The sequence below is a fragment of the Notothenia coriiceps genome, unplaced genomic scaffold (genome assembly GCF_000735185.1).
Source record: "Notothenia coriiceps isolate Sejong01 unplaced genomic scaffold, NC01 NC01_scaffold00035262, whole genome shotgun sequence".
In the NCBI taxonomy this organism is placed as follows: Eukaryota; Metazoa; Chordata; class Actinopteri; order Perciformes; family Nototheniidae; genus Notothenia; species Notothenia coriiceps.
Window position 1 is genome coordinate 444,549 of NW_011367963.1, and position 10,794 is coordinate 455,342.

Below are 10,794 nucleotides of genomic sequence, written 5' to 3' on the forward strand. Positions count from 1 at the left end.
CTGGTGGGGATTAGAGCTTATCTATAGCACTGTTAACCATATGCCGTGACAACAACCTCATGTCCCCCTTATCACAGTTCGCTACTGACAAGACATGCTGGCATTAATAAGCAACAACCTCTGAACTCGATGAAGGCCAACAATTCAAAACTTCCTCTGAAATGATGTACAAAACATGAACTACATGCAGATAAAATAAAGGGGTTTGTCAGATGCATGTTCTGAGTATGATGCAATTAGATGCTTTTGTTAGAGGATGCTGAACTCTGTGCAGGAATTAGCCTGCTAAAATAACGCTGCATACGTGAGAGGCTAACAAAATGTCCCCCTGCTCACTTAACAAATTGAGAACAGGCTTGCCACCATAGTGAAGTGCTTTAGTAATCACTGGTGAGAGGATTTGTGAGAATATAAATAGCACTTTCATGAGATCAATACTGTCATCCCTCCTCCGTCGGTCCACATTAAGAGCAGGAGCGGGGTAATAACGGAGGCCTGTTGGACACACTCTGCAGCATGCTGTTTGATCAGGAGGGTGGCGTCCCCCCGAGCACCGTCTCGAGCCCACTGATAAATTCATCTTTCTTACCGTCCCCCTGGGAGCCGGCCAATCACTGAGGGACATTGACTTTTCATTAAGGTGATCAGTGCATTGGAAATTGAATTTATTTTGGGCTTAAGAAAGTAACAGAGCTGTTTGCGAGTCAGCCGAAGGCAACTGGAAAATGCCGATGCACCGAAAGCTGATGGATGTGTTGGTTGACTAATAACGCTCGACTCGAACCATTAAGAAAAACAGGTTTTTGGTAGATGAAATAACACGTTAAAGATTCTGCTATTATTATTAGATAGATAGCTTCACAGTAGGCTGCTTTATGCTGCATAGTTACCGTACATTGAATATGCATTAAAAATGATTGTCAAATCCACATAGTAATTTGTCAGCTGCTAAAACCAGAAAACTACAGTAGTACTAATGAAAAATATTAAATCACGTCTCCAAAGTATGTGCTCATAATGTGACCACTTTCTCACTCGTGACACCATTTAAAAAAACAGTGGTGTCATCATTAAACACTAAAATAAAAGAAGCTCAGATAAATACTTTATTGGCTAGTTACATTTTTACCGTCTGTTATTGTATACTTTTATGTAAGGCATTTTACGTGCTAACTTTGTGAAGCTTCAGCAGATTATGAAGGGTCATTCTCCGCCACCCCACCTTCCACCTATGCAAAGCTTTTACTCTTGCTGTAAATTTCATCAAGGTGAACTAAAGTGTTTACCCCATTAATTTATTTCAGCTAAAGCCAGAGCACTGACCCATAAAATGAGCTTAGATAATACTGACCTTAACATGGTCTTCTGCACATGGAGGTAATTGCTAAGCCTCCAGATCAATCAATATTGACTTGCCAGTTTTTTTTTCCTTCCCCACCCACTATTGCTCGAGCTGAATGTGTAAAATTGGCTTTAGATGGATGGAGAACATATCCCTGATAGTTTAACCTTTATCTAGCTAACATGTTCACTTATCTGTACAATTATAGATTTTGCCAGTCAAGCTGTTTCACTGGAAATCTGTTGAGTGGGGAGTACATAAGCTAATTGTGCACTTTAAATTGAACTGTAGAACATTTCAAACTAATGGAAGAATATTATAAATTCAGAAAGTTGTGTCCATGCGTGATCATGAACGTAATAGGCAGACTTTATCTTTTATCATAACAGAAATAGCTGATATTAAGCAATAACATTTCAACTATAAATTACTTGGAAAACTAGAAAGCAGGTGCACACACAAACACACACCTTTACATCACACTTTGTACTCCAAGGCATTTGATTTGTCTTTAATTTTTCAAGGTAGGGCACAGACTTAGCAGGCATTTCCATCTTGACTTGATAAATATCACAATCTTCTTTCCCCTGCCACACTGAAGTAATTTATTTTCTATCTCTCCGAGCTATATTTTCCAGTTAATATTTCTTTTTCTTTTTTTCATACAACCTGACAAAGGATGCCACAAGGGATGATAAGAAGTCTGAAACCTTTGCACTCTCGCTCCAGATACAGGATTTACCTCGAGAATGCCGAGAAAAAAAAATAAGGCATCTAAAATAGAGTGAGGCTTAAAACAACAAATGTATTTCTTTAGCCATCCAAGCGTTTGTCTTATTCTAACTATTATGCATGTTTAGTTGTGATCTATATTTTATTCAAGTTTGAAGATGACTTACTGTTCTAACCACTGGGTTAAAACCTGTGTCCTTTGACAACAACAAAACAACACATGCTGTTGATGTGTTTCCCTAAGGTGGAACTCTTATAGTTGCTATTTATAGAGTTTTCATAACAGCAAATCACGCTTGTGTCACTCAGACCTATTCTAATTTCCAGAAGCTAAAAAAGGCACCATGCATATAATACAGATGTGCTCTGTTTTACCTCTAGGATTATTATAACTAGGATTATTCAAAGTATTAACGTTATTGCGTGAAAACTATGATCTCAGAGATATCCAAAGCAGGCTTTTATTCTTTGCAGCAGAACCAAATTACATGTTCTTTGAGTGATGGGTAGCGGTGTCCTTCTGGCTATTCAACTCGCCCTTAATTTTTATTTGATAAGATTTCAGTTTGAGACATTGTTAGGCTAATGTAAATTTGGAGGGAGGACGCAGGCCTACCGCTGGCTTAACTTTGATGAGGTGTTAATATCTAATATCAAAAGCAGATAAAACCCTCATTAGCCCCAGTGGTCTTGCTGGAGTGGGAACTTATTACACAGAGGAGATGAGACGAAAGTAGATGAAGTAATAAGGCTGCTGGGGGCTTTGTTACATGTCCTTAAGCTTTCTGACGGGGTCAACTTAATTTTGTGACTCAAACGCCGAGGGTTTACGCATGCAGACCAGCTGACATTGTTTGAGAGATCTAATTCAGACTCTCATATTTCTTACACTGCAACATCTGGGGGATTACAGTGTCTCCAGCCAGAGGCAGTTTGATAATCGGTTGTCATTTTCCGAGTTGTGCGCCGTTCCCAGCTTTGGCGGTTTCTAAAGGTCTTTGGTTCAATCAAATGTTTGTGAGATTAGTTGGCTACATTCCTTTCAAGAACTATTTCCATGTGGGTTGGGTTTTAATGTTTGCCTTTGGGCTCTCAGGGTAAAATACCCTGAAAATATGCTTGGAGACTGATAAATCCGGACCCTGGAAGTTATTTTGAGAAAATGTAACCATGGTTTGCTGGCTTTTAATGGTCAGCAACAAATAATACACAGTGTAAACTCAACCCAGACGTAAACTGCAATAGTTTGTCACAAACATCCAAAGGATCTGAACTGAAGCTGAGCAGTCAATTAGAAACCTGTCTACAGTCTGGCTGTATAGCAGTATGTTGATTCACAGTTATAATATAACCTTCTCATTACCATTATTTTTAATCGTTTATTTAGCAGGGACAATGCACAGTGATGAACACTTAAAACATTAAAATGTGAAGCGTAACAGTGCCAGATTTAGCTTTGAGCTAATTTCCATCCGCAGTCCCTCACATAAAACATTTACGAAGATTACATTTTACAAACATAGCAAAAACAAAATACATGATATGTAAAAAGTGCAAAAGAGCAAAGGCAGCATGCACAAGTATTTATGACATGGTAATACAATATAGCAGCTACGACATATAAAGTGCAAGAGAAGATACAAGAGCTACATAAAGTGCAAGAGGACTTACCCCTTCAAAACAAATGACTGAGGCTGGGTTGGATGTCAATAGTTTTGCACATTCTAAGACGGGCCTGAATGTGTATAAAACATGCCATGTCGATACATTTCTCTTAAAACTTTTAATATGAGCCTCTTGTTGAAACTAGAAATGCTCAGGATTTATATTCATTGAATTATGAAATGTTGTAAAAAATATTGTTACAATTTATCCAGTATATATTGAGCTAGTTGGTGCAAACCAAAGTGATGGAAACAAAGACATTGCCATCTATAGATTTGTGCAACTAGCATGGCTTCTGAATATGTTTTAGGACTTTGTTTTGGATCTGTATTTGTTTCACAATGGAGGATGTTGTTAGTAGTCCAGCGTCTTTACAAATGAACGCATCGTAAACTACATTCCTAGAGCTCTGCAGAAAGCACAAAGTAAGCACAGTGTTCGCAGGCCACCAATCAATGCTTTGGACCAAGAGCAATGAGCTTTTCAGTCTCTGACTGAGAGACAGCATCAATACAAAGCGCTCACCCTAAACAAGTCGGAAAACACCTTGAGTTCCAGCACTATGTCCCATCGATTTCTGTTCAGCTCGCCGCGGATTCTGCAGCATTTAGACGTTTAATTCTCTTTCAAGCAAAGTCATTACACAGCCGGCATTTAATTAAGCAATCACAACGGGGCAATCTGAATGATTCAGAGTTTAAACGAGGGCCAAGTTGGCATCATTGTGCCTTTTACAGCTCCTAATAAAGCTTATTCTAAAATGTGAGATTAATGGAACAATACAATGACTTAGCATTGCTCCACATTAACAGCACAGAGAAAAGTCAACGTTTTTGTTTCACACTCAATACATCCACATAGTTACACTCTTAATTTAGTGTGTTAAAGGATTTTTTGAGATGGAAGGAACCAGGTATTCACGGCTGACCTGTTTCCTCCATGAAAGGAAGCTCATTGGAGGCACAGATGTGTGTGAGGATGTTCTCACCTCTCCACGCCTCTGTGAGCAGCAGACACTCTATTATGTCTGGATGTGGCCTCTGTGGGCTGCGTTTGCCTTTCCTTAAATGAACTGAACTGACATTGACATTCAAAAGATGTTCACAGATGGTCAGTCAGCACTGCTTGTTGTGCATGAAAAACTGCTGTTTTAATTTGTGTAAATCATTCCAGTCATCAAGTATTTTCCTAAACTTGTTAATTGCCACGCCATGCTGTATCAGCACTGCTTATCTAAAAATAATTACCCAGAAAAATAGGAGAACAATATTTTGCATTTCATGATTCATTCATTAAACAATGCTATCAAAATAAAACTCCTGCAGCCGACAGGAAATAGACAATTAAATTCATGTCCCATTGAAGCAGTGTGGACACACAGGGTGAATTAGTTTGTGCTCTAAAATTACAAATTGCTTAAACATTTAAGTCTGTGATGGACACAGATTTAAATGTGTGGTAGGTTTGCATTGAATACCAATGCTGTGTGTTCTGTGTGATCATGTTCTCTGTGTGTGGGTAGGTGTGCAGGTGGTGCAGCACCTGCAGCTACACCTGTTTGTGTCACAGCATGTTGCTCTTTTAGAGACATTTGTTCCCAGATATGTTAGTTTTCTCCAACTGCTCAACAAATTAATCGTTGGCCCGCACAGATTTTTTTTTACAAAAACTATAAATCATAATTTCTATGCAGATTTTAAAGGAATAGTTCAATACTTTGGCAACCATGCTTGTTTGTTAGTTTGATAGTTGATTGATTAATACAACTATGTTCATTCATTCATATCAGAATGGTAAATATGTAGCTTCAGTTAGCAGCCTGTTGGTTTAGCATGACCCGTTAAGGATGAATTACACAGTCAGAAGGTAAAGACAAATGTCTATCATCACATCTTAAGCTAACTTATTAACACACAAAAGCCAATGAAACAGTTTTCACCTGGTTATAGTTTGTATGCTAAGCTAACCTGCTGCTGACTGCAGGTTACTGCATTCGGCTTTTGGCTATTAAAAGGACCAACATGCTCTCACACTGTTCTGGCATTTTTTTTATTATTCAAGTCTACATTTTCCTCAAACTTGAACTTTGACATTTTAAAGTCTAACCGCAGATGTTAATCAAAGTCAAGACTTAATCCAGGCCTGATAAGATGCTCTATTTAACAGGCTCGTTTTAGCGGGGGGCTTGATCAGGTGGAATGAAGAGGAACTGATTGCTTGTGGTGATTGTGCTGATTACATTTTAAATGTAAAACTTTCCTCCTAGTACACGGTCCTGAGCACTATTGCAGACAATGACATAGCAGGCTGGGTAAATGCCAAGGTGCCTGCAATCTCATAGAGTAGGAGGAAATACTTCAAGCTTTACTTCAGTTTATAGAAAGTTACAAAACTCTGGCTGTGTGGATTTTTGAAATTGAAAATCAACCAAGATCTACTCATATTAATAGATGTATTTGGTTAAAGATACAAAATGATACTGAGTTATCTACGCCAGTTCCAAAAAGCTGAAAATGAGCAGCATCAATCATAAACATGTTTTTCAATTTAATAAACAATCATGCTCTGTAGGACGCACAGTTCAGCTGACTCTCTCTTTTTCTGACTGTGAGCAGAACCCACAATGACCGAGATCCATGTTGCAATTTCCCCCCTAGTCAAAACATTATGGATGCTTGTGCTACAGCTGTCATATAAATGACATTTGAAAATATACGATGAAAGGCATTTGCATGAAATATGGCACAGCGTAAGGCATTAGCATATTTAGAGGGGGGGTCTATGCCCTCTGTTGGAGATGACAGATCATGTCACCAACGAACACACACACGAGCTGCTAACAGCGGTTTAAAAATCTAAAAAAAGGAAATACTTATGTGTGTAGAGCCGGATTCCCCCGTGTTTACAGAAACATAATACAGGTCTAGCAGGCATTCATTCCAATCACTGTCTGTAAGCTTGGATAACCTTGTGCTAATGCACGATCACAAGAGGACTGAGACTAATCTGCACTGTGAAACCTTTTTCACTCTGACTTACACATCATTTTACCAAATCACATCAAGTTTTCAAAACTTTTGCATCCCAGTGGGTTTAATATCACGGCAGGGATATCAATTTCCAATCCGGAAAATCTCTCTTGATCTTTTTTAACCTCATGTTGCATCTTTTCCAATTTCTCAAAAGATGTGTGTGTTGGTGTGACACTACATATTAAACTGCTAATGGCAAACTTGACATATTTTAAGTTAAATGTGAGCAGAAATAATGAAATGTCAATCTCCTCAGGATGTGGTAACGGAAACATCATATTTGAGCCGGGCAACAAGTCTGTGATGTTCATACTTCGTGCCATTAGTGACTGTGATTGCTTGTATCTGCTTATGTGCATGTTTCATGTGAGACAATTGCACAATAAAAGTGCACATAAAGCGTATTGGCGCTCAGTATTAAAGGTCCACAGTGTGTGAACTAGTTGACTAAGCAAATAAACTGTACACACATAACAGCAGCGGAAAATCTGTTATTAGTTTTAACAAGGGTAATATAACAAAACATTTAATTTGTTAAATAGGCAACTGTGCATATTTCCGAGGGTTGTTTGCCAATGAAACACTGTACTGTGTCAGTAAAGATGTCGAGGGATGTTAATGTGTTGCAGGTCTGACTTTTGTTGTGTCTATTTACTGTAAGGTATGTGACATGTCCTACAGCACATACACATCAGTTTACATTGAACATTTTTCACATTTCTCACACCCATCTTACCTTACCTGTCCTGAACACCTCCATCAATATTCACATGAGTCATAATATCGATTATAAACTTCACGGCTCTAGAGATAAACCGCACAGAGAAGAGTGAAATCTTTAGGGAGGCCTACCTTGAGGTCGAAGGTGTGAAAGTCATGGAACATCCTCTCTCCTGAGACCTGTGACAGAATAAGGGAGGGGGGGAAGGACGTCAGTCATGATTAGGCCACAGTGCAATTACAGAGCAGCTCCTCTGACAGTGATTGATCAATGAGGAACTCCCTTAATGAAGACAAGGACTCAGGGGCTCCCAGCAGCAAATTGGTAAAAGTAAGTAGTAGGAAAAGTGTCCCAGATTGCTAACGCGCTAAGAGGATCATCCCGTCTGCCGCGGCACTTTGTACAGGTGCATGTCTGAAGGAATACAGAAGTCAAACTGAAGTTATACCAAGACTGTCAAAAGTTTGACTTTTTCCATCATGGACCCATTTTTATATTCCTTAAACTGTGTCTACAGAAAATGGCAAGAACATCCATTCCCTAAAGTTTATTAATCATATTTGAAATGTTAGATTTTTCAATGCATAAAAAGGAGGCAATGGAGGCAAACATAAAACCCTTCACAAATGTAAACTTTGCTATCCGGTCCTGTGAAAGGTTTCCTTAGGAGTGTTTGACCATTAGCAGCACTAAGTAAATTGTTCTTGAAAATTCCAAAAATATATTTGATATATCGTGGGATTTATATCTGTTTTTAACCCAATAACAATGACCTGTTCTTTCAATTGTGTGTAAAATACAACCACCTTGTTGAAAAAAGCCTCCATTCAAATTACTGCGATCTGATTTGCATTATGTTTGCACTGTAAAGCCAGAAAATAGCACTTAGTGGAGCAACCTTTAAAAAAGTGTGTCCCCAGTCTTTCAGTGTGGTGATGTTGTACGCAGTCATTTCGACAAAGATGGGTTTTAGTAATCCTTTTGCTTCTTCTGATAGAGATGGCATCACTCCCAAATCCTCTGTGGCACTGTGGCAACTTTGGAGCACAAAACAGGCTGCACTGAAGGACCACTTAAACATGCCTGCCTCAGTTGGACAGCCTCATTGTTAAAACACCAGGGTAACAGGAAATCAGGCCCTCAGGGCAAAAGCTTCATATGGCACTGTGTTGAAATTCCGTTTTTGATTTCGCCCTGTGATAAACCCTGCAGAAAATATGTGCTGCCGTGTTTTCTGACCCACCATACGGAGGGACACATTTGCTTTCTGTTCTATTCACACCATGAGCACGGGTGAAGAGGCGCCAGCGAAAAACAGCCGGCCCTCCGAGGCAAGCATCTGACTCCTGCTTCAACTTCTTTACTTCTGAAAACTCCACACACACACACACTTCCCTACTCACGATGCATGTGCACACATAGATGAAGGCACTGACGTTCAAAGGTTGCATAGAAAACAAATATTTCTGTAGAGAAAGAACGTTTTTACAAAAGATTGACTGCATGACTCATCTCACATCAGGACTGAAGGGTGTGTAGACTGGGAACATGTTTAGCTGGAGTCACTAATTAATAATCAGCACCCACTTGGCCACATACTGCGTGTTAATAAGTGCAGGTGCATTTCGCAAAATCGTTCAGTCCATTACAGTTTGTAAGAAACACTTTTCAAGAGTTCATCAAATCAGCCATCAAATGACCACCGCAGCACAAAGCCTCACACAGATTGTGAAAATAATCCTGTAGAGCAACAAATTGCCCTTTATGTATTTAGCTGATTGATTTAGAAATTGATTGCCGATTGATGCAAGTTCCGAATACGAATGAGGCGTTGTGATATAAATTCATTTCTCTGATCTTTCTGGAGGCGCAGGGTGCTGTATTTGAGAGACTCCAGTTCACAGTGCAGCTGTAACTCTGTACTGTACCCGCTGAGACTCGCTCAAACATGATGGCCTTCACCTGCTATCTCTCCTCCTGCCCTGAACATCAAGATTACACAGCTCAAAGTAATGAAAGTGGGAAAGTCAAACACCCGGGAGCGTGCCGTGCCTCAGTGCTATTTCTCCATACCATCTCTCTTTTAAACAAAGTGTGCTCTTCTTTCTCTCAGCGCCTGCCTCCTCTCCCTCCCTGCACACCTTTATTAGTTTTAATAGACTTCTATTCATTTCACCTCACACTGTTTCTCCGAGAGCTCAGCAGCTGGATCCTCATTTCACTGACTGGTGTTGCTCTTTGGTTCCCATGGAAACCAAGTCCAGTCACCTAATGGTGCCGAGAACAGCTCGCTGCTGTAAGTGTATTAAAAGGGGTTTGACAATAGATTCTGCTAAATGGGCAGTCTATGTTTATTACTGAGTTGCTAAGCAATAAACATAATTGCATAATTGCAACTAATCAGTATATAGGCACTTTGATATGCTGCGATTCAATGAGGCTGCCATTCAGGTCAAATGTTTGGTGTCGACCTGTGAAATGTTAGCAATATAGAAAAGTGCATAATTCCTTTGCATTAGACTAAACACATGGTTTGTCCTGGACATGCTGTATGCCAAAATTGATGGAGATAACTGAGGGCGGTTATTTGTTTTGTAACACTTAGCATCAAGGTCAGATTTAGTATAAATCTAAAGGATAACACAATCTGCTGAGGATAGTTTGTTTTTGTAACTTTTATGCACAGACACACTCATTTTTCATTTTCTCTTTTGCTTAGCCACAATAGTTTCTATACAATAAGCAACCTTCTTGGAATAATAATTTAAAAAATGCCGGAAATGTTTAGCATTTCTCTGCATGTGTTTTGTAAGTACAAGGTGTAGTGATATCAGAGACAGAATACATTAAAGTCCTGTGCTTTGACAGTGACACAATAGCCAAATCATATCGTGTTGATCCTCTCCTTTATGAACAAAAATTGCAGTAATTTGCATTTTAAGTATGAGTTCTTATTGCGTTTGTTATCAACCTAATAATGTGGTGTATTTAGCTTTTACAGCTGGGAAATGACCTTTTTTGATTGTACCTTTCTCCTCTTACTTTACTTTACCCTCTCCCTTTGTCTTGCTATCTATCTCCCTATAACTCTAAGTGACGGAGTATGGGGTGAATTTAATGATTTGATGCTAACAGTGAAATGGGTCCTTGGGAGCTTCAACAGCTGAAAAAAAGCAACCATTTGGCCGGCGGAGCTGCTTGCCTCAGCACTTACAGGCACACGTTTAAATGTTCGGCTTTCACCCGGAATGGCCCACAGGAGGGACGCCTGAAGGGGGTTTGTGTGTGTATGTGTGTGTGTG

At 39.4% G+C, this 10,794-nt stretch overlaps 1 protein-coding gene across 22 annotated transcripts in view; it reads right to left on the minus strand.

Annotated features, from left to right (window-relative positions):
* LOC104962705 (protein tyrosine phosphatase receptor type D) overlaps positions 1–10,794 on the minus strand; it is a 201,740-nt gene that overhangs the window by 169,058 nt on the left and 21,888 nt on the right. For all 22 annotated transcript variants that reach the window (XM_010791191.1, XM_010791186.1, XM_010791184.1 and 19 more), the window contains exon 3: positions 7,624–7,671. The gene's annotated coding sequence lies outside the window, so the exon portion shown is untranslated. The remainder of the gene's footprint in view (positions 1–7,623; positions 7,672–10,794) is intronic.